The sequence below is a fragment of the Vicugna pacos genome, chromosome 29 (assembly GCF_048564905.1).
Source record: "Vicugna pacos chromosome 29, VicPac4, whole genome shotgun sequence".
In the NCBI taxonomy this organism is placed as follows: domain Eukaryota; kingdom Metazoa; phylum Chordata; class Mammalia; order Artiodactyla; family Camelidae; genus Vicugna; species Vicugna pacos.
The window spans coordinates 17,932,545-17,956,279 of NC_133015.1; the positions used below are offsets into that span (position 1 = coordinate 17,932,545).

The 23,735-nt window shown below is 40.1% G+C and overlaps 1 long non-coding RNA gene across 5 annotated transcripts in view; it reads left to right on the plus strand.

Annotated features, from left to right (window-relative positions):
- The window catches only part of LOC140690258 (uncharacterized), a 147,442-nt gene that overhangs the window by 5,336 nt on the left and 118,371 nt on the right, over positions 1-23,735 (plus strand). The window lies entirely within an intron of this gene.

Genomic DNA, 23,735 nt, shown 5'->3' on the forward strand with positions numbered 1-23,735 from the left:
CCAGTTCTGTGTTATTATTCCTGATTATTTGTAAAATCTGGAAGGTCACAGGACACATACTTTTGGGATGTCAAGGCTCCGCCATGATGGGTTTGATCACTAGAGCTCACCATGCTGATTTGCTAGTGGAGACATTTTGGCTTAAAGAGAAATTGCTCTTTGGACTTTGCACGTGTTTTGTATTCATGGCTTTGGGACTTCGTGATCACACAGCTGTTTCGAGGAGCACTCCTGTTATTACTGGTAAGAGTCCTGCTAATACATGGGAACATTTCTCTGTCTCTGTCTCTGTCTCTCTCCCTACTTTAAAGACCACTATTATGGGAAGAAAAGAAATAGCATATGCAAAAAGAATCTGAATCATTCTTTGTAATCAGATGATTTCCTGTTTTAATAAATCTGTGATTTGGCTCTGACCATATAAGCAGCAATACACAATTCCTGGTTCATATATTGCAATTCTGAGCTGCCTTTTGCCATACTTCAAAATGATCTCCTCTTGTTGTAAGACTGGGTTAAATTTTTTTAAACAATGTGCTCTCATCCATAGAATTTCACGGAAGTGTATCTTAAAATGCCAACATCTCAGCACATTTAGGTGGATCTGTCCATTGGCAGGGCAAAATAATCACTTTCTTTAATCTTTAAAACCAGCTGTTCACAGACATTAATTGCCATGTCACTTACATCCCTTGAAACAGTATCATTCGACAAAGACACACATTTTAATTTGTCTGCTGCGTCTGGTCCCATTACACTTGATACCCAGCCATTGTCGGTGGTGAGAGCGTCTCAGCGACTGCAGGCGGCTGGCATGGTTGTGCAAAACGCAATGATTCCAAATAGAACGTTTGTGAGAATAATTACATTTATATGCTATTAGCTTGGAATATAAGTCTTTTTTGGTTGAAACTATCATATTCTCAATGAGAGCACACAATAAGTCAGTGTTGACGTTCTTTTAAGGATGTATGCCTTTATTTTGAAGTAAGGTGGCCTGTGGAGGGCTTTGTACCTTCAGCTGACTGTAATGCACTGATATTTTTATAATAACGATTGCCTACTTAGTGCTTGGATCAGCATATTTTTCAATTTCTTTTCTCTTTCACTAAGATTTTTGAGAATCAACCAATAATATAAAGAAATAATTTGTCATTATTATCTTTAGACACTTTCACATAAAAAAATGCATGTAAACCCATATCTCCTTGAAATATAAGGGAGTTCTATAGAACGTAATGACTCACTGACTTTTTTCATGTATTTATTATATGTTTATGGAATAGCTACTCCTTTCTAGGCAGCATTCTAGACTCCAGGGGTAGAAATAAAACTATAACATTTCTGTGTATTGTAACCACAAAAGCTAGGGGAGAACATTTGTAAAGATGTAATTATAATACAGCAGTGGTGAGACGGTAAAGTGCGGTCAAAGTATTCCGTGAACCCAGAATACTGAATGATCGATTCTACCTGGAGAGTTCAAGGATTGACATAATGGCCACCTCAGCAGTCAGCATTCACACTGTTGGTAACGTCTTCCTTCCTATCTGACTCTGAAGACAGAAGACGACACTGTAAACTTGGAGACCTGGGTTGAGAGGTAGAGATTTTATGACCCTCTTGGCTTGCCGTCGCCAGGGGAGCTGGGCTTCTGGCTGCAGAACACAGGTAGCCTCAGTGCCCTGCTTACGTAGGAGCCTTGATTCCTCTTCCCATAGCCTTGGTTGTCAACTCCCATCCTCTGCTTTCAAAGCTCACTGCCATTCTCATCTCCTATCCCTTCGTTGGCCTATTTCTGTTCATTTTGGGCTTAAATAGCTTCTTCAGTGATTTTTTCCCTGGCCCCCTAGCCAAAAATACTCTTCTCTCAAAATGCTCATCAAACCCATTAACTTTCCTCCATAGCCTTTGTTGCTGTTTATAATCAAAGATTTATTTGTGTGTATTGTGGCCCACATGGCATGGACTGTGTCTACCTGTTAATGTGTTTTCAGTACCCAGGACACTGGGTGGCACATAGCAGGTGGTTGGGTGGTTGGTAGGTGTCAGGGGGAAATAAAGTATTTCTGATTTGTACAGTGTCACAGTCCTAGGTGACAACAACTTAACCCTCTGAAGATGCAAGTACTGCTTCTTCAGTTCTTTACCCTTTCTTACTTCTTGCCAGGGGATTTTTTTTTTAACTCTTTGTAGTTTCTTTAAGCTGAGTTAATTCTGAATTTGGTCAGTCATGAGGGTCCACACTCCAGAGACACCCACCGAGTGGTCTTCCCCATTCTTTACTTAACAGACTCTAGTCTTGGCTTGTGTGAGTAATGACATCAGAACTATTGATTATCAGTCACTTTGTTTTCTTTTATGATGGTACATTTCTGATCCTATGAACATTTGCCAAAGGTGTTTTAGGCTGAGAGGGCTCCAGGGTGCTCTGGTCGGGCTGAGGATACAAATATTCTTGCAGTTTACTTTGTTAGTAGTGGTGACTGTAACTGACATTTTAGAGCGACCGGTTATTTACAAGGTGTTGTCTGTCATGAGTACTGGTGGCTTCAGGGGAGGAGAATCAGATGGGCGAAGTTGAAGGAATTAAATGAAAGCATCAATATTATGGAGGCAAGAATCACCAGGAAAAGACAGTCCTTAATAAAGATCAAATTAAACTAAATCAAAGTGAGGATCTTAGAAATGAGAATCTGAGAAGAAATTCAGTGGTACAATAATACGGTTACTTTTTTTTAAAAAAAAAACTGTGATACTTTCTTCTTTTTGTAGCCATCAGAGAGAATGGCTTAAAGCGGTAATGCTTTGTGTCCTGTGGTCTACACAGAGTACCCCTCTGGTTGTTATCTCATCTCATCCTTGTCATTGCTCATGGTCAGCTTCAGGGTCACTCCCTCATAGCATGCTGCTCCCTGAGTTCCCCGGGAAGAGTGGCCCCCCCGCCCCTTTACATCAGGCAGGCGGTGGCCCTCACCAGCCAGTACTTTTCCTACCATTACGTTTGTTGTGCGTTCTTAGCAGCGCAATGTCTGCTGTCTGTTTTCCCTGCTGGACTTCATGTTCTGTGAGGGGAGGATGCTCATGCTCATGCTCATCTCCACAGTCCAAAGGCCTGGACAGATTCTGACTAAAGGATGGCACACAGTGTATGTGCTGAGTGACTGAACACAGACAGGACCGCTTCCTGGTCCTGAAACATGGAAACTGACTGTGGCGCCATGCAGGAGTCCTGCTCCAGGGCGCTGGGCAGAAAATGACATGTTATGTCTAGACTCGGGGTCTGGTGGGCCCCAGAGAGATCAAACTCTTTCAGTGTCCTGGAGAGACTGGACCACGGCTCATCCAGTACCTCCAGCCTCACGCATCCTCCAGTCAGAGCAGCCTTCTGCTCTCATCCTGGTTCCCTGTCTCCACTCTGGTTCCCCATGGGAGCCCAGCTTTCAATTCCGTTCTCATTAGCTCAGAGCTTTCTCCATGGTCTAGTTTATTTCAAATCTCCCTAGAAGCCACGTGACCACCTCACTCTACTCGGTCGTCCGCTCTCTGCCACTTAGCTGTCTGAGCTTGGGAAGGTTGATTTACTCCTCTAAGTTCAGTTTTTCTTATCTCTAAGATGGGCATGATCGTATCCACTACATACCTTTGTTATGAGAGTTAAATGAGTTAATGTATTTAAAGTACTTGGCACAATCCTTGAGACTGGAAAAGATTCCAGCTGACAGATTAGCACTGCAGCAGTGACAGGGGCGTCACAAGAAATCTGGTGTGAGAAATGCCCAGACTGGATGGACCTCGTGTTCTCTACACCTGAATCTGAACCAGCTGTGACAAAGACTTATAATTGTCCCCCCACATCCATTTTCTCTTTCAGTTCTTCTCCTGTCAGTTAAGGAGCCCTCCTGCCCCCAATTCCAGGGACACATGGCTGCCCAACTAAGGGTTACATTTCCCGACCTCTGGCCAACCAGGTGTGAACAGAAGCAACATGTGCTTTCTCCTTCCCCTTCTTGCAAACTGTGGTGTGGTTTGTCAGCTCTGAAAATGGGACTGAGGACAACACCCTTGGAGAGAGTGGGACAAGAATCTGGAAGGAATGTGGGTTCTTGGATGATTTCCTGGAGCAGGGCCACCAACCCTGAGGACTGTGTATCACCTCAGGCTGTTATGGGAGACAGAGGAAAATACCTTCTCTAGTGTGTGTTTGGGAGTCTCTCTGCTGGGTGGCTTACCTGTAATGTAACTACTGCTTCAGCCTCGTGAGAAGCTCTGAGGGTTTGAGTGGGTAGGGCTCCAGGAGAGGGAGTGATGGGGCAAAGCCTAGAAGGTGGTTGATGTAACCTTTGTTCTCTTGTGCTTGTGTTAGCAAAAGCAGATAAATACACAGAACTGCAGCTTTCAGTGAGACTCTGCCAAATGCTTGTAGGACTTGGTAAAAGAATTTTGAGTGTCCAGAGGTTTGGAGCAGAAAATAAGTGAATAATCTGTGGTTTTCATTGTGCAGGACAAGGATAGATTTATAGGTATAGGACACGTGTAAGCACAAAGACTCTTACATTCTAGAAATCCTCAGAATGGTTGGTCGGTAGCAGGTAGAAATCAAGTTCCTTGTGCCTAGTATTGAGTGGAATTGAGTAACTTTAAAGGAAAAGTTAAAATTTGTAATCCAAATTTTATTATCATGGGAAAGGTAATGATTATGACTGACTCTATCAGTGCTTATATGCAAAATCCTGTGTGAACCTTTCCAAGATCTTACAAGAAAAGTATATAGATGGGTTTTTGTTGTTTCACCATAGATAAACTAAAAACTAAACTGAGCTTAGATTTTTCATTCTCTAGATTTGACTAGTAGATTACCAGGCTCCCTTGTCCAGTGTGAATAAAATAAGTTTAAGGGGCATTGGTGATACAGACAATTTTAGCCAGACTTGCTAAAATCTGTATCTTATTGTCTCTTATTGTAGCTGAGAAAATGATTTCCTTGACTGAAATGTCTCAGTCTCCTCTTTGTCTCTCCATCCATCCTAAACTCTAGTCACAAAAATTACCCACTCTTCCGTGAATGAATGGACTTGTGCTCCAAAAGAGACAGACAAAAGAGGCATGGCAACGTGTCTTAGTAGTTAGCGTTCTCTTTCCTTTCTCTGTTCTCTCTTTTCTATGAATCTCAACCACTCCCATGCTTTAGTAACGATCTCTGGGATGATCATTCTCAAACCGTTTCTTTAGCCTCTACTTCCCTTTTGACTTTCAGTTCCCAGTTCTCATCTCATGAGTGCCTCACACATCTCAAAATGCAGCGTGTTTAACACCAATTTCATTTTTCTCCCTGCTCCTCCACCTTGCAAGCTCCTCCCATCTGGTCCCCCCTCGTGAAATTCCTTTCACAAATTAAGTCTTCACCGCCCACCAACTCACTCTGCATCCTCTTCTATATGGCTTTCTCTCATTTCCCATTTCCAGCTGATCTCAAGTCCAGTCAGTGTTGCATGGTGTCCTACACAGGCTGGTTAACTGAGCTTAAAAAGTACCAGCAAATGCTAACACATTTCAAGTCATTTCTACATGAATCAATAAAAATTCCTATGGTATCCAACATGTGGAAAATAACCACGTTACACCTTCAGCGTGGGATGAGTGTTTAGAGCGTGTGGGGGTGCTCTCCGACTCGGGCAGCTCAGGTGGCTGCTCGCCGCCGCCTCCTCTGAGAGGTGGGCATCCTGAGCGAGAGGTGGCTGCTCCTACTGCCCGAGAGAGAAACATGTCAGGTCAGATGGAAGGGCGGTAATCAACCTGAATGTGCCAGCTACAATTTAGCAGAAGCACTCCTCTAAAGTAATTCACCTCCAAAGTTAACGGAGTGTCAACTGAGACAGACAGTTTCTTGTTCCCGGCGCGACTGCTGCAAACGGAGTCATCGACCAAGGCGGCCGAGAGGGGTGGGAGGGGGAGCCCTCGAAACGGACCCTGCAGAGAACCGCCGAGTCAGGGCAGGTCTGGCCTCAAGGTTGATCTTAACAGAAAAAGAATGTCGCTAGCCTGGTTAAATTAATATAATGTTATGTGGGTTGAAAAGAAATAAGTGTTAGTGACAGAACTGATGCTCTGGAAGCTGTCAGAATCCTGTCCAGAGATGACAGGGGGCTTTTGTGACTGAGGCAGCAAGTGACTGCAGCTGACGGATGGGACCGTGTTTGGATACAGCTTTAAGGAAACCAGCTAACTAGAGTCCAGGAGAACAGCCTCAGCGTTAAGTGCTTGTAGTTTCCCTCTACGGGTACTACGTTGGCTGTGTCTTACTCCAGTAATGAATTTAATACTAAATTTCACGTCAGCTTTAAAACGGTGGTTTAATCCTTAATGATTGGCAGAATTCCTTTTCTTATTTCCAGGATTTCAGGACATCATCTTTACACAAACCTCAGTTGTTCAGGAACAGCTACCAAATTAGCTAGCACCTGGAACCACCCAGCAGAACTCACGTCCTGGGCTAAGGTGCTAACTAACAGCTTAGTTAAGGTTTCCGTTGAGGACACTCATAAAAAATTGAAGTGGAGGTTAGGAAAAGACAGGGGAGGAAAAGGAGTGTTGCGTAGGTCAGCGCAACCTTGGGAAGATGAAGGTAGTTGAGCAGAGCGCATCCATCTGCTCCTTTATGGTGCCCGGCCTACCCTTGGGAGGCGACTACAACCCGTGTGAGGGGCCCGGTGGGTCTCTGGGGAGAGAGTTCTCCAGGGCTCCTGCTGGAGCTGCGTGAAGCCAGGTCTGCAGATCGCTGTGTTATGGAGGGAACCTGAGGCTGACTCGTAGGTGCCTTTGGACACTTACCTTCAACTATGTGAATCTGTTAAATGATGTGCACCCCTGTTTTTTTTCTTATTTTGAAACACCTGCATTCTCCATAGTCGTGGTGACATTTGTAAGTGTGTTGCTCTTACATTTGCATCTGTTTGCTTCTAAAGGCAGTAGATTTGTAAATAAAAACAATGTTTTTGCCTGCTCATTTGGGTCAGATCCCAAGGTCATCACGAGAGATAGCAACTGAAAGCCCAGTATATAGTTTAATGTGACATTTATTCAAAAATGCAAGCTCGAGTGTTGACATGGATTTCTTAGGCATCTTTCTGTGACTCCTAACACACAAAACATGTTCTATTCCCTTATTTTTACGCAAACTTTCCCAATGCTTTTTCTTGAAGTTAGGCATATGGATTTAATATACCTTTATTAAATTAAACCTATAATTTTTTTATGATTAAAAAAACTATTATGGGGAGAGGAAAAGGAGTGTGGTTAAAGGGAGGGTACTGTTCTCTGGCAGCTAATGGTGATATAAAGAGTTTGGTTACAGCGGTTCAGCTGCCTTGTTCATTTATCTGGCATGCAAATAAAGAGGCCACTTCTTGTGGAGGGCAGCTGTTAAATGGACGGATGGAAACATCTTTTGCACAGAATTATGTTTTTAATTCATATTTTTATTGAAGTGTAGTCGGTTTACAATGTTAGTTTCAAGTGCACAGCAAGGCAATTCAGTTATACGTATGCAGAGAATTATTTGTTGTGAAGTGCTTGCAAGACATAGAGCTGTAACGTAACCTCTGGGTAATGAAAATAAACTTTGTTATGCCGAAGCTTTCTTGGTTATGTAAAATCACTGGAAGTTATCTTTAGTTTTATTTGCAATAGTTTTAAAAGTTATTTGCCAAATTTTCCTTGAATATTTTTGGATATTTTTCTATATTTTCCTATTTCTATCTAGTTTTCAATGCTATTTATAGTGACTTTTTCCCAGTAATTATGCCCCTTAAAATCCTGGGATAACTTGAAAAAATACAAGGATAACTTTCAACCCCCAGGAATTTGGGGGGATTGTAACTGATATAATGGTGTCATATAAGGCAGAGTATGAAGAGGTTTCCTCTGCTTCTGCAACAGGCATTTAAAGGACTTGTTTATATAAGACGTTGGTGATGATGCTTCACGACAATGTGAATGCACTTACTGCCACTAAACTGTACACTAAAAATTTATGTTATATATATGCTTCCACAATTGAAAAAAAATGAGGGGAAAAAAGAGAAAAGCTGTACCCCCAGCCTTACCATTGTCATCATCTCCTGTAATTCAGAGAGATTTCTGCTGGGAGAGCCCCAGGAGTGCGCAGCGCTCTGAGCACTGATGAATCTTGATGTTTTAAAACATCCTGATGCTCTGTCCAGTAAAAATAGACCAAACACACGCACAGAATTGCATGAATTCTCAGTAGTGGGAACTGGCAGATACAGAGAAGAGTAAGATGAGGGTCACATTCTGAAAGAGATGGCAGAGGGTTGGAGAAATAGTTTGCAAGTATATCTGCATGCACATACATATAGCAAAGTACTATACAGGGTCTTTAGTGGTAACTGATTAATGCCAATTATGAGGGTTTAGGAGATGAGCAAAGGAGAGAGTCCCAGAGTCCTAGGACTCAAAAGAATTCATGAAAAAAGGAGAAATACGAGTTGGAGCTTGAAAAATAAGTAAGAATTAGATTGTTGAACTTGTCACAATATGAGAGACAAATTATGATCTGTGTCTAAAACACATGTTTATTTTCTATGGGAACTCCACTCTTTCTTCCTTGTTTTCATAGTATCATGTTTGCCTTCATTTATGAATCATTTAATAACTCATTTATTGAGTGCCGTGTGACTTGCACGTAGTCCATGCATTGGGGGTACCCTGTGAACAAAATAGACAAAATATCTGTCCCCATGGAGCTTTCATTCTAGAGAGGGAAACAGATGATAAATAAGATGCTGAGTGAGATCTAGTTTTAGTGATAAGTACAGAAAAAAAAATGAGGGAGAAAATAAGTTGCTGGGGGAATATTGAAATACGATAGGGTGGCCAGGGAAGGGCTCACTGAGAAGGTGAATTTTGAATAAAGGTCTGAACAAAGTCAAGGAGCTGCTTGGGGGAAGAGCATCCTGGGCTGAGGGTCCATCGAGTGTAAAGGTCCTGATGTGGAAGTGCGCCTGAGATGTTCAGGGACCTGCAGGCGGGCCAGTGTGGCTGCAGTGGGGAGAAGGCGAGAGCTACAGAAGATGAGAGAGGGGAAGGAATGCAAGGCTGAGTGCATGGGATCTTTTATATCATAGGAAAGACTCTGAGGGAATTAGGTCATCTTTGCAGGATTTGCCCACAGAAGTAACATGATCTGACTGATTTTAAAATAGACTCTTCTGAAGGGGAGACACTAGTGACGAGATTACTGAAGTAACTGAGGTAACCTTGATCTGTAAGTCAAGGTCATGACAGTGAGATGGTGAGACGTGCTCAGATTCTTGATGTGTTTTGAAGGTAACGCTGACAGAATTTGCTGATGGACCAGATGTAGGAGGTGACCCGAAAGAGGAGCTACGGCTTTTGCCTTGGGTGGAAGGGTGTGGTTGCTTTGAATGGGACGTGGAGGATTTTAGGATTTGTTTTGGGGAGAGCATCAGCAGCTCAGTTTGGACACAGGGATTTTGAGGTTTTTATTAGGCATCCGTCAGCAGTATCCAGTAGGCCGGTGGGTATACAGGTTTGGAGATCAGGGAGAGGTTCCGGTTATAGACCTAAGCTTGAGGCATATGGATGTACTTAAGGTCTGTGACTGAATGAAATGAAGTAGAGAATGAATGTAGGTAGAGAGAAGAGGACCAACCTCTGATCTCTGGGGCTTTCCCATCTTTTGAGATTGGGGAGATAAAACATCTGAGCGAAAGAGACTTAGAAGGAGCAGGAAGAAAGCAGGGATATTACCGGGAGTGTGGTGTTTGTGTCACTGGTGACTTTGAGAAGAGTAGTTTCAGTGATGCAGTGAGGGTAAAAACGGTGTCATGTTCAAGAGAAAACGAGAGTGGAGAAATTGGAAGTAACTGAGCACCATGTCAAAGAGTTTTGCCGTACAGGAAATGATAGAAAAAAAGAAGTAATTGAAGGAGAGAAGTGAGGCCAAGAGGAGTTTTTAAAAAAAATATATGGGGGAGAAATATCTGAGGGTTTATATGCTGATGGGAATAATCTAGTGAGAGCGAAAAATTGATGATGCAGAAGAGAGAGGACAGTTGTTCGAGAAATAGCCTTGTAGAATGTGGCGCTGGGCTTAAGGAATAGCTAGAATAATCTGCAGTGAACTGAGAGAAGGCAGAATATTTGTATGTACAGGAAGGTAGAAGGCAAGATGTGATGGTGGCAGTTGGCACATCTTTATCTCAACACATTTTGTGTTTATTTCTTTGAGTCCTTTATGAACCTTCTGGCGACAGGGACTACTGCTGCATTTTGGTGTGTGGCCCCATGCCTGACATACCATAGTCACTCAACAAATATTTCCTGAATGAATGAATGAATGAAAATGAAAAGTCAACATTGAATACACATAAACTAAAAGCTAGGTTTTAAGCATTATAAGAAATAAGTAGAGTGGAACCTGATATTTTGTGTCCTTTTCCATGAAGGTTAGGAAGGTGATATTAGGAAGAAATAAATGACATTTTTATTCTCAAAGGAAATGTTTTCATGCTTATCATCTAAGAAGATATTGATAAGAAATGACTTTTTAAAAATAGTAGCTTTGTTGAGGTATAATTCACATGTCATAAAGTTCGCTCTTTTACGTGTACAATTCAGTGGTCTTTTTAGCATATTCACAGAGTTGTACATCCATCATCAGTATCTAATTCCAGATATTTATCACCCTTAAAAGAAGACCATAGCATAGCAACCATTTCTCTCTTCCAAGCCCTTGCTCGTCACTAATCTACTTCCTGCCTCTGTGGATATTGTTATACAAATTATATCTTTATGCATTATAATCCACAACCCAGTTTTATAATTATTTCTTTTTTTTTTGAACTTTTTTTTTGGAGGGGGAATAGGTAATGACGTTTATTTATTTATTTCTAATGGCAGTGCTGGGGATTGAACCAAGGACCTCATGCGTGCTAGGCATGCACTCTGCCGCTGAGCTATACCCTCCCCCATAATTCTTTCTTTATTGTTGGTTTTTCAAAAGCAGAAAGGAGTAAAAAGGAATTGTAAACAATATATTTATACTATTTTTTAATATTTTCCTATGTATTTACCTTTAAGGATACTCTTTATTTCTTCAAATGAGTTTGAGTTACTGTCTAGTGTCCTTCGTTTCAGCCTGAAGGACTCCCTTTAGTGTTTCTTGTAGGGCTTGTCTGTAGTGACAGATTCTCTCAGTTGTGTTTATATGGGGATAAGGAGAAAAATTATTCTAACTTGTTAAAATAACAAGGAAAACTTTATCGAAGACAGTTGCAACTACTGCAGTAGAGGAGAGAGCCTGGTATCAACTCTGAATAAACAAGAACAAACAGGGATTTATAGCCAACAGACAGTCAACGTGTCAGTGGATGTGGAATATCTAAGAGGAGATAGTAAGAGCAGGGGGACTCTTGCTAACCTGGCCAAACAGGCTTGCTAGAAGAAAGTCAAGGACTTAAGACAATGCAAGTGAGAAATGAGGAACTTGGTCAGATTTCAAGGACAGGGGATTCTCCTTTGCCTCCTCCTCCTCCTCCATCCTAATTTCTATGTCATATTGATGATCTCTATTCATTGAGACATTATTCTCTAAATTTCCTTTTATACATTGTACAGTTTCTTTTAGTTCTTTGAATGCATTTCTAATAGCTGCCTAAAAACTTTTGTCTAGTGACTTCAACATCTGAACTTCCTTAGGGATGGTTTCTCTTACTGATGCTTTTCCTGTGTGTAGGTTATATGTTTCCTTTCATTGTATATCTTGTAGTTTTTTATTGCAATCTGGGCACCTTAAATAGTATGATGTGACAACTCTAGAAATCATATTGCTCCTTATTCCTCCCCTCTCACCCCACCTGAGTTATTTTTATTTGTTATTACTGTTTGCTTATTTATTTAGTGATATTCCTGAGCTAATTCTGTAAAGTCTGTGTAAAGTCTATAAAGTTATGTGTAGCCACTGAAGTCTCTGCTTGGTTAGCTTCGTCATCAGCTAATGAGTAAATGGAGATTTCCTTAAATTCTTTGAACTAGTAAGACTCTCAAGACTTTGCTAATGGACTCTGTGTGTGTGTGTGTGTGTGTGTGTGTATTTAAGTGTGTGTCTGGGGCACACTTTCAATGCTATGGCATGTTATTTATAAATCTGTTTTAGCATCACTCTCTGCTTGGGCAGAATCTCATGGTCAGCCGAGGGTGTAAAATCATGGCTTTCTTGGGTCTTTTCTGGACATTTACACAGCCCTGGGTATGCACAGAGCCTTGCTCAGACACATGACTTTCTTGCTGCCAGAAATATTTCAGAATTTTCAAAGCTCATGTAGACATGTCGTTACCCAGTTTTTTCTTTTAAATTTTTTGTTTAACCCCGATTGGCGATGCTGCCTCAAGCAGCAGCAATGTTAAACAATTGCCGCTGATTGTTTTTGACAAATGTCCTGTAGATAGGACTGTTTGCACAGGGTGTGTTCTAAATCGTGTCAAATAAAGAAAGGCCCTGAGAATGGAGCTTTTCAGTGAGCTGCAAGACAGATCAAATGGTGACAGTTCTTTGGGGACAGCTTTTGGGAGCTCCCATTCTGTGTCCCATTTCCTCCAGTGTCTGCTAGACTGTTGTTTTTCACAGCTACCATAGAGCTTTTATTCTTATGTTTTCCCTCTTGCAGCTTTCTTTAAGAACTAGAGAGGGGATTAAAAAATGAATTATTGTATTAGAAGAAAAACAATACAAAGGAGATACTGTGTCTTTTCAAAAATGATGAGTGCTCTTATTCACAAAAGATTTTATTAAAGAAAAGTTAAACACCATGTATCACTTCTACCCACCACCAAAAAGCAATGTTGACTTTTCCACGGTGCTGGGTAAATGACTCTCCATGAATTGCAGGGAATCATTGTTCACAGAGAGACAACTCTCTACACTGACTCAGGCATGGGAATAGTCTAGGTTGATACCATTTTGTAGAAGAACTTGGGTTTGCTTCACATTGACGAGCTGAATGCTTTCACCTGAGATTCATTTCCTATTCCTGAATTGGAAATTACCACAGGAGTAGCCTGAGTCTATGAGAGGGTCATGACAACTGAATTTCTGGCTTTATTGCCGAATAAATTTGATTAGGCTTACCTCTGAGTTCTAAGCTAGAGAGCAAAATTTCTAGCCAGCATCATCTTGGAATTTGCTGAACTCAGTAGACAACACCAACTATAAAAAACACTCAGAAAAGCAGATATGCATACAAAAAAGCCACAAGCATAAACATCTGAACTTTATTTTGATGAAGCTAGAATAACCAACAATTCATTTTATTCTGGTGCTGATTTCATGGAGCTTGGAATTTAATTCAAAATTGTATGACTTAGATTTCCATCTTTTTCTCTAAGTGTGACTGGTCTACTCAGTTAAGTAAAAGATGGTGCCATTGAGTGGCTGGTATCTTGGGTTAAACCTGGTATGCTCAGCTTTAAACAGTGATTGAACTTTTTTATCAGTCAGGTGAAAAGTTATTTAAAATTTCAGTATTCTTTTTGCCTTTTTTAAATGTGAGAAAAATAGCCTAGTTGTTTTGCTCTTTTCCCCTATTTTTTGTGCTTTAACTCTTTGTAAGATAAATTCTAAGTGATAATAAGAAAATTTCCTTGATGTGGGTACTGATGAAAAATAAAATGATCAGAGTTGGTATTTTTGCTAGAAAGAAAAAGCCACAAGCAATCTGATTCAACTTTCTAATTGATCTGGGTCCTGACCAGCCAGCCAGGCTTCTTTGTCCTAGGAACCTTAGCAGACCTGAAGGTCAAAGTTTATTTTCTCAAATTTGTTGTGACGCAAGGATTAGTCTCAATGCAGCTTCGAGTTTCTCCTCATTGGTGCAGCTTTGTGCTCACAACCAGAACTGATAGGCATCTGCCTAAGTTATTAAGGTGAACAACAACACTTTAGAGATATATATGCCCATTGGATTTACACGTGGGAGTGCATGCCCATCGGCACTGTTGGTGACTGGTACTTTTGGTTATGTAAAAAACCTTGTGTGTGTGTTCCCCTCCCCAGCCTCTCCATAGAAACACATGAATGTGGCGGCTGGTTTATGGAGTGGGGAATATCCATTAGTCTCTGGTGGCTTGAGCCAACATAAATGATTCCTTAGAGCAGTGAGATGGAAAACTGGAAATCTAACTAGCTATATGGCAGACAAGGACTAGACTTCCTTTCATAATTAACGTGCGAGGTGGGAGCATTGCTCCTCATGAGGCTTGATGACCTCTTTGCGTCACGTAGCTCACTGGGTGTGAATGATGTCTGCTTGTTTATCTGGAAATCTGAAAGTTTGCCTTTGTCTTATCTTTACAGCTCATTGCTCCTCCATCTCCTTTTCAAATCTAATTTAAAAGGTATTTAGATATTTTCTCCTTGCCCATCTTTCTTAATTTTACTCTGCCTCTCCTGATGGCGCTGTGATTCCAATCTCTAACATTATTTTTTCCAGGGTGTTTGCCAGTCTTCTTCTTCAGATCAAATTTTTCTATTAAAATATTTGCAAATCTGGCTTATGAAACTGAGCCTAGTGTGTGGAAATATCATTGTCTAGATTAGTCCAAAATATAAGTTGGTCACATATGAAATTGCATTAAACCAGCCATTAATAGTTTCATAAGCTAAATTATTAGTCCACTGTACCAAAACACTTATTATTTAGGGAATATTTATGGATTAAAATATGTAAATATTTTGAAATAAAGTAATCCTTTTAAGAGTTTAGTCCCTCTTTTTTATAGTAAGGAGTTATTCTAGCCAGAAAGAAGGTAGAGGGCGTTAATTAGTTTGTAAGGATGTTAGGCTGGGTCGTAGTTACTGAGAAGTACGGAAAGAAATTTAGGAAGTTCTGACCAAGGCTTCCTGCCATTAAATGGAAAGAAGTAACATTATAACAATACTTGTCAGTATTTAGATCTCTTGTCGCTTCTGTATACTTATTCTTTCCTTGTTAAAAAGGCTGAGGGATAGAGATCTAGGAAGGGGACCATGATAATCACCTCTGGTCACACCCTTACGCTCTCTAGCCCAAGGGCAGTTGAAAGGTTGGTGAGACAACCTTTGAGTTAACTTTGACTTAGCGTTACCAAACATGTGCATGCTACTGGATCAAGACTGAGATCAGTTAATTAGTTTTAGTTGACCTACTGGGGACCCTTGTCCTGAGTGTCTAACTTCAGTCACAAAGTAGAAGATGGACACTGCAGAGTCTGGTCCGGCAGCATTGAGAGGTACCATTCTAAGAAGAATCTGACTCTGCTTAAGTCTCTGACTCTTGAGCATGAGCTGCTTTTTTTTTTCTTCCCCTGAAAAACCTATTTCCTTGAGCTAGTCTTTGTTCACTAGTGACTAGTGGGCTGGCTAAATCTCTCAGGTAAGTGGTAGGTAATCTAGACAAAGAAGTGGGGAGGGGGGTGTCTTTTGCTTCTGTGAGTGGGCTGAGAATCTCAGTTTCTGGGCTACCTTCAAAGCTTGTGAATGCCAACATGTTTTTCTGTATTGTTCTTGGCAGTATTGGTCCTAGAGAGACTATTTCTTGGATGGATGCTGCACTGCAGGAAGTAAGGGTTTCTGGCCAGTGTGGTACCATTCCAAGGAACTCTGCCTTCCAGGGAGAGGCTTTCCGTGAAATGCACGATAGCTCTGCTTTGCGAGGTGTCTGTCACATCTCAAGGAGACTGAATCTGATCAAGTGGCTGCAAACAGAGCTTTGAGGGCAGCTGAGAAAGTGAGATGAATTTTTCTCTACACCATTTGCGAAAACATTTCAGAACTTGGATCTGGGAGCTTGTGTATGAGTTTTCCCCAGAGAAAGAAGGCACAGCTTTAACTTGTGCCTGCTCCAAAGTGTTATTTCTTTGAGTCATAGGTCTTCTCTTGTAGATCTCTGGGGACAACTAAGACATGGGGTTGAATTTGTTTACTTGTCCTGGGATTGAGGGGAAACTATTTTGGCACAGTCAGTAATCTCCCAATGTTGCTTCCTTGTAGAAGAGCCTAAAGAAAGGCCGACCTATGGAAATGGAAGAGACTGATACATACTGTGGGATGTTGTCACGATTTTCCAAGTTCATTCTGTTGAGTTCCAGGATCCTATGAGGCCTCCCTAAGGGTACAAGTTTTTAAATTGAAGTATAGTTGACTTACAATATTATATTAGTTTCAGTTTTGCAACATGGTAATATGATACTTTTATAAGTTACATTTCATACAAAGTTATTATAAAATATTGGCTGTATTCCCTGTTTTGTACATTCCATCCTTGTAACTTACTTGTTTTATACCTAGTAGTTTGTGCCTCTTAATCCCCTGCACCTGTTTTGCCTGCCCCCTCACTCCACGCCCCCCTGGCAACCACTAGTTTGTCCTCTGTGTCCCTCAGGGTTTCTTCAGGGAGGCTGGCTGAGGCTGATATTTATCATCTCCAGACCTCACGCTCATCACTGTTTTTAAAGATGAGATTTTTAAGTCATAACTCCCTCCTATCTTCAGAATAAAACAATGAATTGAGCTGGATGTATTTATCCCCTTATTTTTTGGTCAACGTTTATTGATGCCTATTGTATGAAAATAGAAATACAGGCATTTTCCTCTGCCTCAGTGAGAGAGTGTTTTGTGCCTTCATTACGTCAGTCACCCTTTGGTACCTGCTGCCTCTTCAGAAAGTGAAAGGTCACTTTCTCACAGCTACAGTGTGCGGGCTCATTTTTAAGAAGAACCTGGTTCTAGGCCATAGCTTCTTTCTCATGATGCTTTAGCTGGGGTGTGTGTGTGCTTTTTTTTTAATCTTGTTCAGGATAAGCTTTCATGAGTTAAAATGATTTCCCGATGGTCTGTCTTGTCTCCTCAGAGTATCTTTCAGTTCAGTGCCCTCAGATGATGATGGGTATGCCTGGATATGAAAGCTTTTGGCTGAGGCTGAATAAGCTCACTCTAAGACAGATGTTCGGCCCATTGAAATGTAATAGGAAATCCATCCAGCGTCTCATCAGCCCCAGGTTGATGATGTGATTCAACTCCAGGTGCTTTGTCTTCAGTGTAAACTTTTTCATCTATTGCTTTGAAGATGGAATGATGATTTCAAATTGGATTTGGGGTGCTGATGGAAACCAGTGCTTACCTCATTGCTCCTGGTGGCCAGCAACTTGTCATTCTTGTCACCCAGGGAAAAGGCAAGCTTTTACCTGCCTAATCCCCTTTTTGTTTAAGGTTTCCCTTCTAGTCAATATTGCTTCCCTTTTCTCAAGATCCACGCAGCCAAATCCTTTAGTTGCTGTGATAGGTTATGGCGTTCCCTGAACTCCTTCTTTCTTTCCTTCCTTCTCCTCCCACCTGACCCATTGTGTTCTGACAGGAAGTCCTCAGGTGCATTTGATGCCTGTCAGCATTTTCAATGCAAATCACCTGTCTCTTTTAAAAATACCTTTTCTCTAGGTCTAGCCCAGTGTGATAGATGTTTCAGAGGAAGGAGCAAGGCTGATATGAGTCAGTACACACAGATGTATCTACACTAGTTACAGTATTGACTTATGTCTCAATTGGTCAGTAAATAGCCACTTTTCTCAAGACCTTGGGGACTCCCCTGCTATTTTGGCTTCCTTGGCCCCTGCCCTGGAACTCATCCCTTGGGACTCCCCATCAAGGAACCTTTCAGACCGTTCTCTAGTCAATGACAACCAGGAATCCATTCTGACTCGTTGGTGCCAATGCAGACCAGTTATGAATATTTTGAGCATTGCCCCTGGTTAGGAGTCAAACATAGTCTATTGGCAAAGCTTTCTAGACCTTAACATGTATACCTCTTCTGGGGACTAAATTGTTTTGATGAGAAGCTTGACTTCAGGATTACCTGACAATATCTACCAGAAATGAAGGTAAATATATTAGAAAATAAACATTATACCCATGTCAATCCAGTAGTAGTTCTAAAACTGTTTCTCAGACCTAGGCTAAAGTCCTCATGGTTTTCTCATATTGTCCCAACATCTCGCTCTCCAAGCAGCGTTTGATAATTTTTTTTTTTAAGTGGGGTAGGTAATTAGGTTTATTTATATATTTATAATGGAGGTACTGGGTATTGAACCCAGGATCTCATGCATGCTAAACATGCACTCTTCCACTGAGCTATACCCTCCCCCTTTCTCCCCAAGTGCTATTTGGAGCCAACTTGACTTTTGAAATTTTGAGTAATGAGAGCTTGTTTATTTAGGAATAGTTACTTCCACGTCATTAAAAATAGGGTTTGGATCTTCCTGAGCACTTTTTGGAAAGCTTTTTAGTTACCCCATCTTTGTTGAGTGGTGTGGCAGGAGGAGATGGAATTTACCAGTTTCCAGGAATCAAGATTTCTTTTCAAGTAAAAAAAAAAAGCATCCTCTGTTTGGCATTTTAAAAAATATGATTCAGTTTGAACTGTGCACATAAGCTCTAGAGTTACATTTCAGAAATGGAAGGAACTCGCTTTTGTGTGTCAATATGTGGTTTTATGGTTGGGAATGATGGCACATGCCCATTGAAGGCCCATTCGTTCCTCTTGTGTTTGAAAGCTTCACTCTGAAATGCCTCTAATGGAAGATGTTTGTGTAATAATAGAGAGGTGGCTGTTCACTGTACCATCACTGATGTGCTGCATTTTGACCAAATGACTAACTTTGCAAATAGACTATTTATATCGAGTAGGAGCAAAGCTTCTCCACCGAAGTGCATTTTTAACGATCTACTTTAAGAGTAAGTGGGTTTAGAAGTAGCTGCCCAGGAATCCGATTGGCTGGCACCAATGTCACTTCCCATAATTACCCAATAAACCATAAGGGCTTTGTTGGCACATTTATTCATGCCTGTCATGTTAGACCAGCTGCCACCCAGCATCCTAAGTCCACTGCTAATATCCTCTTGAAAATCTTTGTGGAGAAATTTGGTGCCCACATATCTTTGAAAAATCTTTGTGGGGAAATTTGGTATCCATGCACTGCAGATTTCACGATGAAACATTGTGCTGTTTAAAAAAAAATGTTAATCTTTTCCCTGAATAGCAAAAATTATGAAAATCATGATCTGGACTAAGCTGTTATATCGAGTTTTTAAAAATGTTTCAATTTGTAGTAGATTTAGGATATGCATGTAGATGTAATCTAACCTAAAAGATGCAAATTGCACATTCCATCTTGAAACCAACTCTTAAAACTCACGGAAACAATGCATTTAAAAAAATTAAAGGAACATAAAGAAATTTAAATTTTATCCTGGAGGGAGGAAGTAAACTGCTCTGTTTCTATGGTAAAAAGAAAACAAAGAAACTGTAATGTAAGAAATCAGAAAAGCATCCTGTACACTAAGTATAATCACGGTGTTTTCCAGCTTCTGTATGAAGTATTTCAATTGAATTGTAGACCAACGGTGTTATAAATGATTCTTACATCATTTTCTGAGGAAGAACAGAAAACTATTGAAACTATAGTAAACACAGTACATTTAGAGGAAAAACATTTTATTTCACAGGAGTAGAGAGATTTGGATCTTTCACTTATGCCTTCAAATCTTTCTCTTAAGATCTCAGTCATGTTTTTGATTGCTGACGCAATGAGTAAATGGCCCTGTCTGTGGGCTCTGCCATTCGTTGTCGACACTTAGAATAATTCTACCTATTTTCTCAGACTACTGCTTCACATTATCATGTAAGTGAGTGAAACATGGGAACCGTGACATACTGAATAAGGAAAACGGACGTACACTGAAAGGCTAAAAGAAACCAGCTCTTACAATGGCTGTCTGAGCCTTCCTGAATAGATTAGCTTCACTTTGAAGAAACTGTCACTGAATGATTCTCTGTATTAGGATAAAAATCCAGCATTTCTCCTGCAGAATATCAGCCCTATGGAGGTGAGACTATTGGCAGTGGGCTAACATGAAATAAAAAAAACTAAATGCACTTGACAGTAATTGGCTGAAGAAAATTCAGGAGATGCGATAGCACCAGAGCACAGCAAAATAACACAATTAAGGACACATTAGCCATATGTCTCTATTCTATTGAGAACACAGCAATATGAATGACCAGGTGATGACCTTCACCCCAAACTGGAAGCTAGATGACAAAGTCCATGTTGGTTTGGAAACTGAAGGTGCAAGAAGAGTTGAGATTGCAAGGCACAGGAATGGTGGTGATTTGCAGCTTGGAGCTGATAAGGACTTGATAAATAAAGGTACGTTAAGATGCAGTACTAGAAAAATTATCTCAGTGTATCTTGTGGAATAAGTGAAATTAAAAATAGCTTTTGCCGGATCTCAACATGACCCCTTATGATCGGTACTTCCAGCAAATATTTATATGTGACATGTTAATACCTCAGAATAAGACTGTCCTTTGTCTTCAAAGGTGAACACACTTCCATAGCCACTGCGTCTTGTGCCTGCTACAGTCCCAGCCCTGATCAGATGGTTCTGTAATTGTTGGTTTACTACATCTCTCGCAACAAGCCTCTGATTTACTGTGAGGTGGGCACTAGAGTCTAGCCTAGTGCCAAGCAAATCGTAGTCACTCAATAAATAGTCACTGAATGAATGGTTCTTATGGGGATTTTGGTTATAAGACTGGGTGTGTCTGAAAAGGCTGATAGGCTGACTCTTTAAAAGCCTCCTCTACATATCACATCTCAACATATCACATGCGTTTCATTTCTTACTTATAGGTTTGTCCTAAGAAAAGCCTTGGTTATAATACTCTGTGTTTTTCTCATATTCATTCTATGGTTATTGCCAAACTGTCCACACAGTAGATATGTGGTAAAGAGGTAAAGGAAGTTATAATAACTATAAATGAAATAGAACCTTTAAAAATTGTGAGTCACTATATTATACACTTATATAATGCTGTACACCAACTATACTTCAATAAAATTTTAAAAACTTAAAGAAAGAGATAAAGGAAGGAGGAAAGGATAAATTAATGAAGCAGCTTAATTTTAAGAAATGAAATTCCCAAAATGTTCTATTTATAGTGGCAGGGTAAATAATTTCATTATAAATATATTTGTAAACGTGTTTACAGAATTGTAAGTTAGATAAATCCAGCAGAAAATTTTAACAATATGTACATACATATATATGTATAATGCCCAATATCTACAGATACCTAATTTAACATGATTGAATATAGAATCATAGATCTTCTGCCCTTGTTTACCACATAGTCTGTCTCAAATTTTAACATAAGCACTGGTTGTGCCAGTTTTCCAGCAGTGGGCAAAATTTCATGTTTTCTATTACTCTGCTTTGTTTCTATAATTTCTGTTTTGTTTGCAAAAAGAATAAAATTTTTTATTTACCTTTTTATAGGTGCCTGCCTGGTGTAGCTTAAAAATGCTTGGTCTTTGAGTTTATATTGGGTTCTAGGTGAAACCATTTTTGTGCTGTGTTTTGTATTCAGTTTGTTTTCTTTTATAGAAAGGGGTAGTCAAGTTTGTATTAATACAGCTTCCTGGAATACCAGTCTCAGATATAGTAATTTGGCTTGGTACCTGGTGGGGCCACCATAAGGCTGAGGTGGAGAAAACAGACTTTTTGTGGCAGATGAGTCTGTATTTAGGTTCCAGTTTCTCCCCTTCCTGAGTAACTTCAAGAAAGCTACTTAACACTTCTAGACCTTAGTTTTCTCATTTGTAAAATGGGATGATATATTCCTCATTGGGTTGTTGTGTTAATAAAATAATATAAAGTTTCATGACAGTGTCTGTTAGTGGTAGATCTTAGTAGAACACTTCCTTCTTCCTTTTAGCATTTGTCTTCATAGTTATCGAATGGAAGAGCTATCATTTTACCTCTTGTTACTGCATTATCTCTGTGACAATGTTATTTCTATAATATTAGTAGATAATACTGTTTATTAGATTGATTTACTATATGCTAGGACTTCCTCAGGCCCAGTGCAACGTAATGCATTTAAAGTGAATGAATTCTGATTCTCTCAGAGTGAGGTTCCTATTTTTGCTGATTGTATATTTGATTTATAGGTGGCATGGAAGAACTAACAAAGAAGAGTATTTGAACTCTTTGAGCATCAGAATTATGTTAAAATATATCCTTCTCATCATCACAGAAGTGTCCACTGGTTGGATGTTATGTGCTCAGGAAAGTACTAAGCCCTTTATGCAACTTTGGCTCAACCCAGGAACATAAGTAGGTCTATATCATTCCCATTTTGCAGGTAACACAGTTGAGAAACAGTTAGTCTAAACTTCTCTGAGGTCAGAGCTGGATGTAAACTGAGACCAGTGTCATTCCAATACCTACTCACTAAATTTTGAAATTTGTATCATTCTTATGCCTCCTGAGAGTGTTTAAAACATTACAATGTAGCTTAGAACTCCAAGGGACTTCCTGGGATGAGCTTACTCTATTTTCCTGGATATCACAAGCTATTTTATGGTGGGTGTGTGTGTGAGTGAGTGTGACGTCTCAGATAAGTCAGGGGCAGAACTGAAAACCCCAAGCTTCTAATCATGGCTTCTAATCTCCGGTGACCAGCTCCCACCCAGGTGCCCACCCAGAGTCACCTCATTAGAATAAAAGATGCTCTTGGTGTTCTTATCAGAGGTTTTAGGAGTCTGTCCAGGAACCTCAGGCAAAGACCAATATGCATATTTTCTGTTATCTCACAGAGGGGTATAGGAGAAAGTAATAGGAGGTCTACATGCTTTACTCTGGTTGGAATGTGGCTGAAGTTTTTGCGCTGTGATGTACAGTTCAACCGGATGTGCAGAAAGGCTGATCAGTTGCCCCAAAGTGAATACCAGGATGGGGTAATTACATCTGAGTGCTCTACCACTTTGGGACATGATCTGTCAGTCACATGAGGCTAGAAATAGATCTGGTGTGCCTTTGTTTCAACTCTTATCCATTTACACAAAACATCTTTCAGTTTAACTGAATTGAGTGGGTTAATGAATGAACTCCTAGTTTGGGGGTTAAGGTAAAGGGTTTGAAAGTAGAATTTCATAGATAGTAGAGGAGTTTTAAATTTTTCTACTAAGTTGCACTTCATAAAATGTATATTTCCTTGCCTCTGAAAGAATTCAGGCCATGCTGGGGCATTCTGATGCTTAGAATTTATCCATTAAATTAGGTGGAAGGGTCATAAAGCATTCTGTAGAAGCTGCGCTGATATATCACTCTTGAAAGGTGTTAATTTGGTTCTCCAGCTCTGATTTGTTTAGTAGAACATATTAATTGCTTGGTGGACAGAACTAAACCATTTTAGGCTTCAAAAAATTGGAAGCTCTGAAAAATAAATGGCTTGATCATTGCAGAACATCCATTCTGATTACAGCAGCTTATTTGATCAAAGACAGTGTAAGTTTATTCTCAGAATTCTTAACAATTGCTTTTAAAATGGGATTTGATACTGATACAGTAGTTCAAATGAAATAGTTTCCTTCAGCAGCTAAATCAGAATGGTAGGGATGAAAATATTGTCAAAAAAAAAAAAAGAAAATACTGTCACTCTCCCTTGAGGTCGTTATCACATGAAAATGTAGCAGTCAGTAAGAAGGAAGATGTTTTGGCCCAAAAAATCAGCAGAATATTAAAATGATTAATTCTTAATATTGATACCTGCTGTGTGTTGAGTTTTTAACTTATTATGTGACTGCCTGGCACTTTG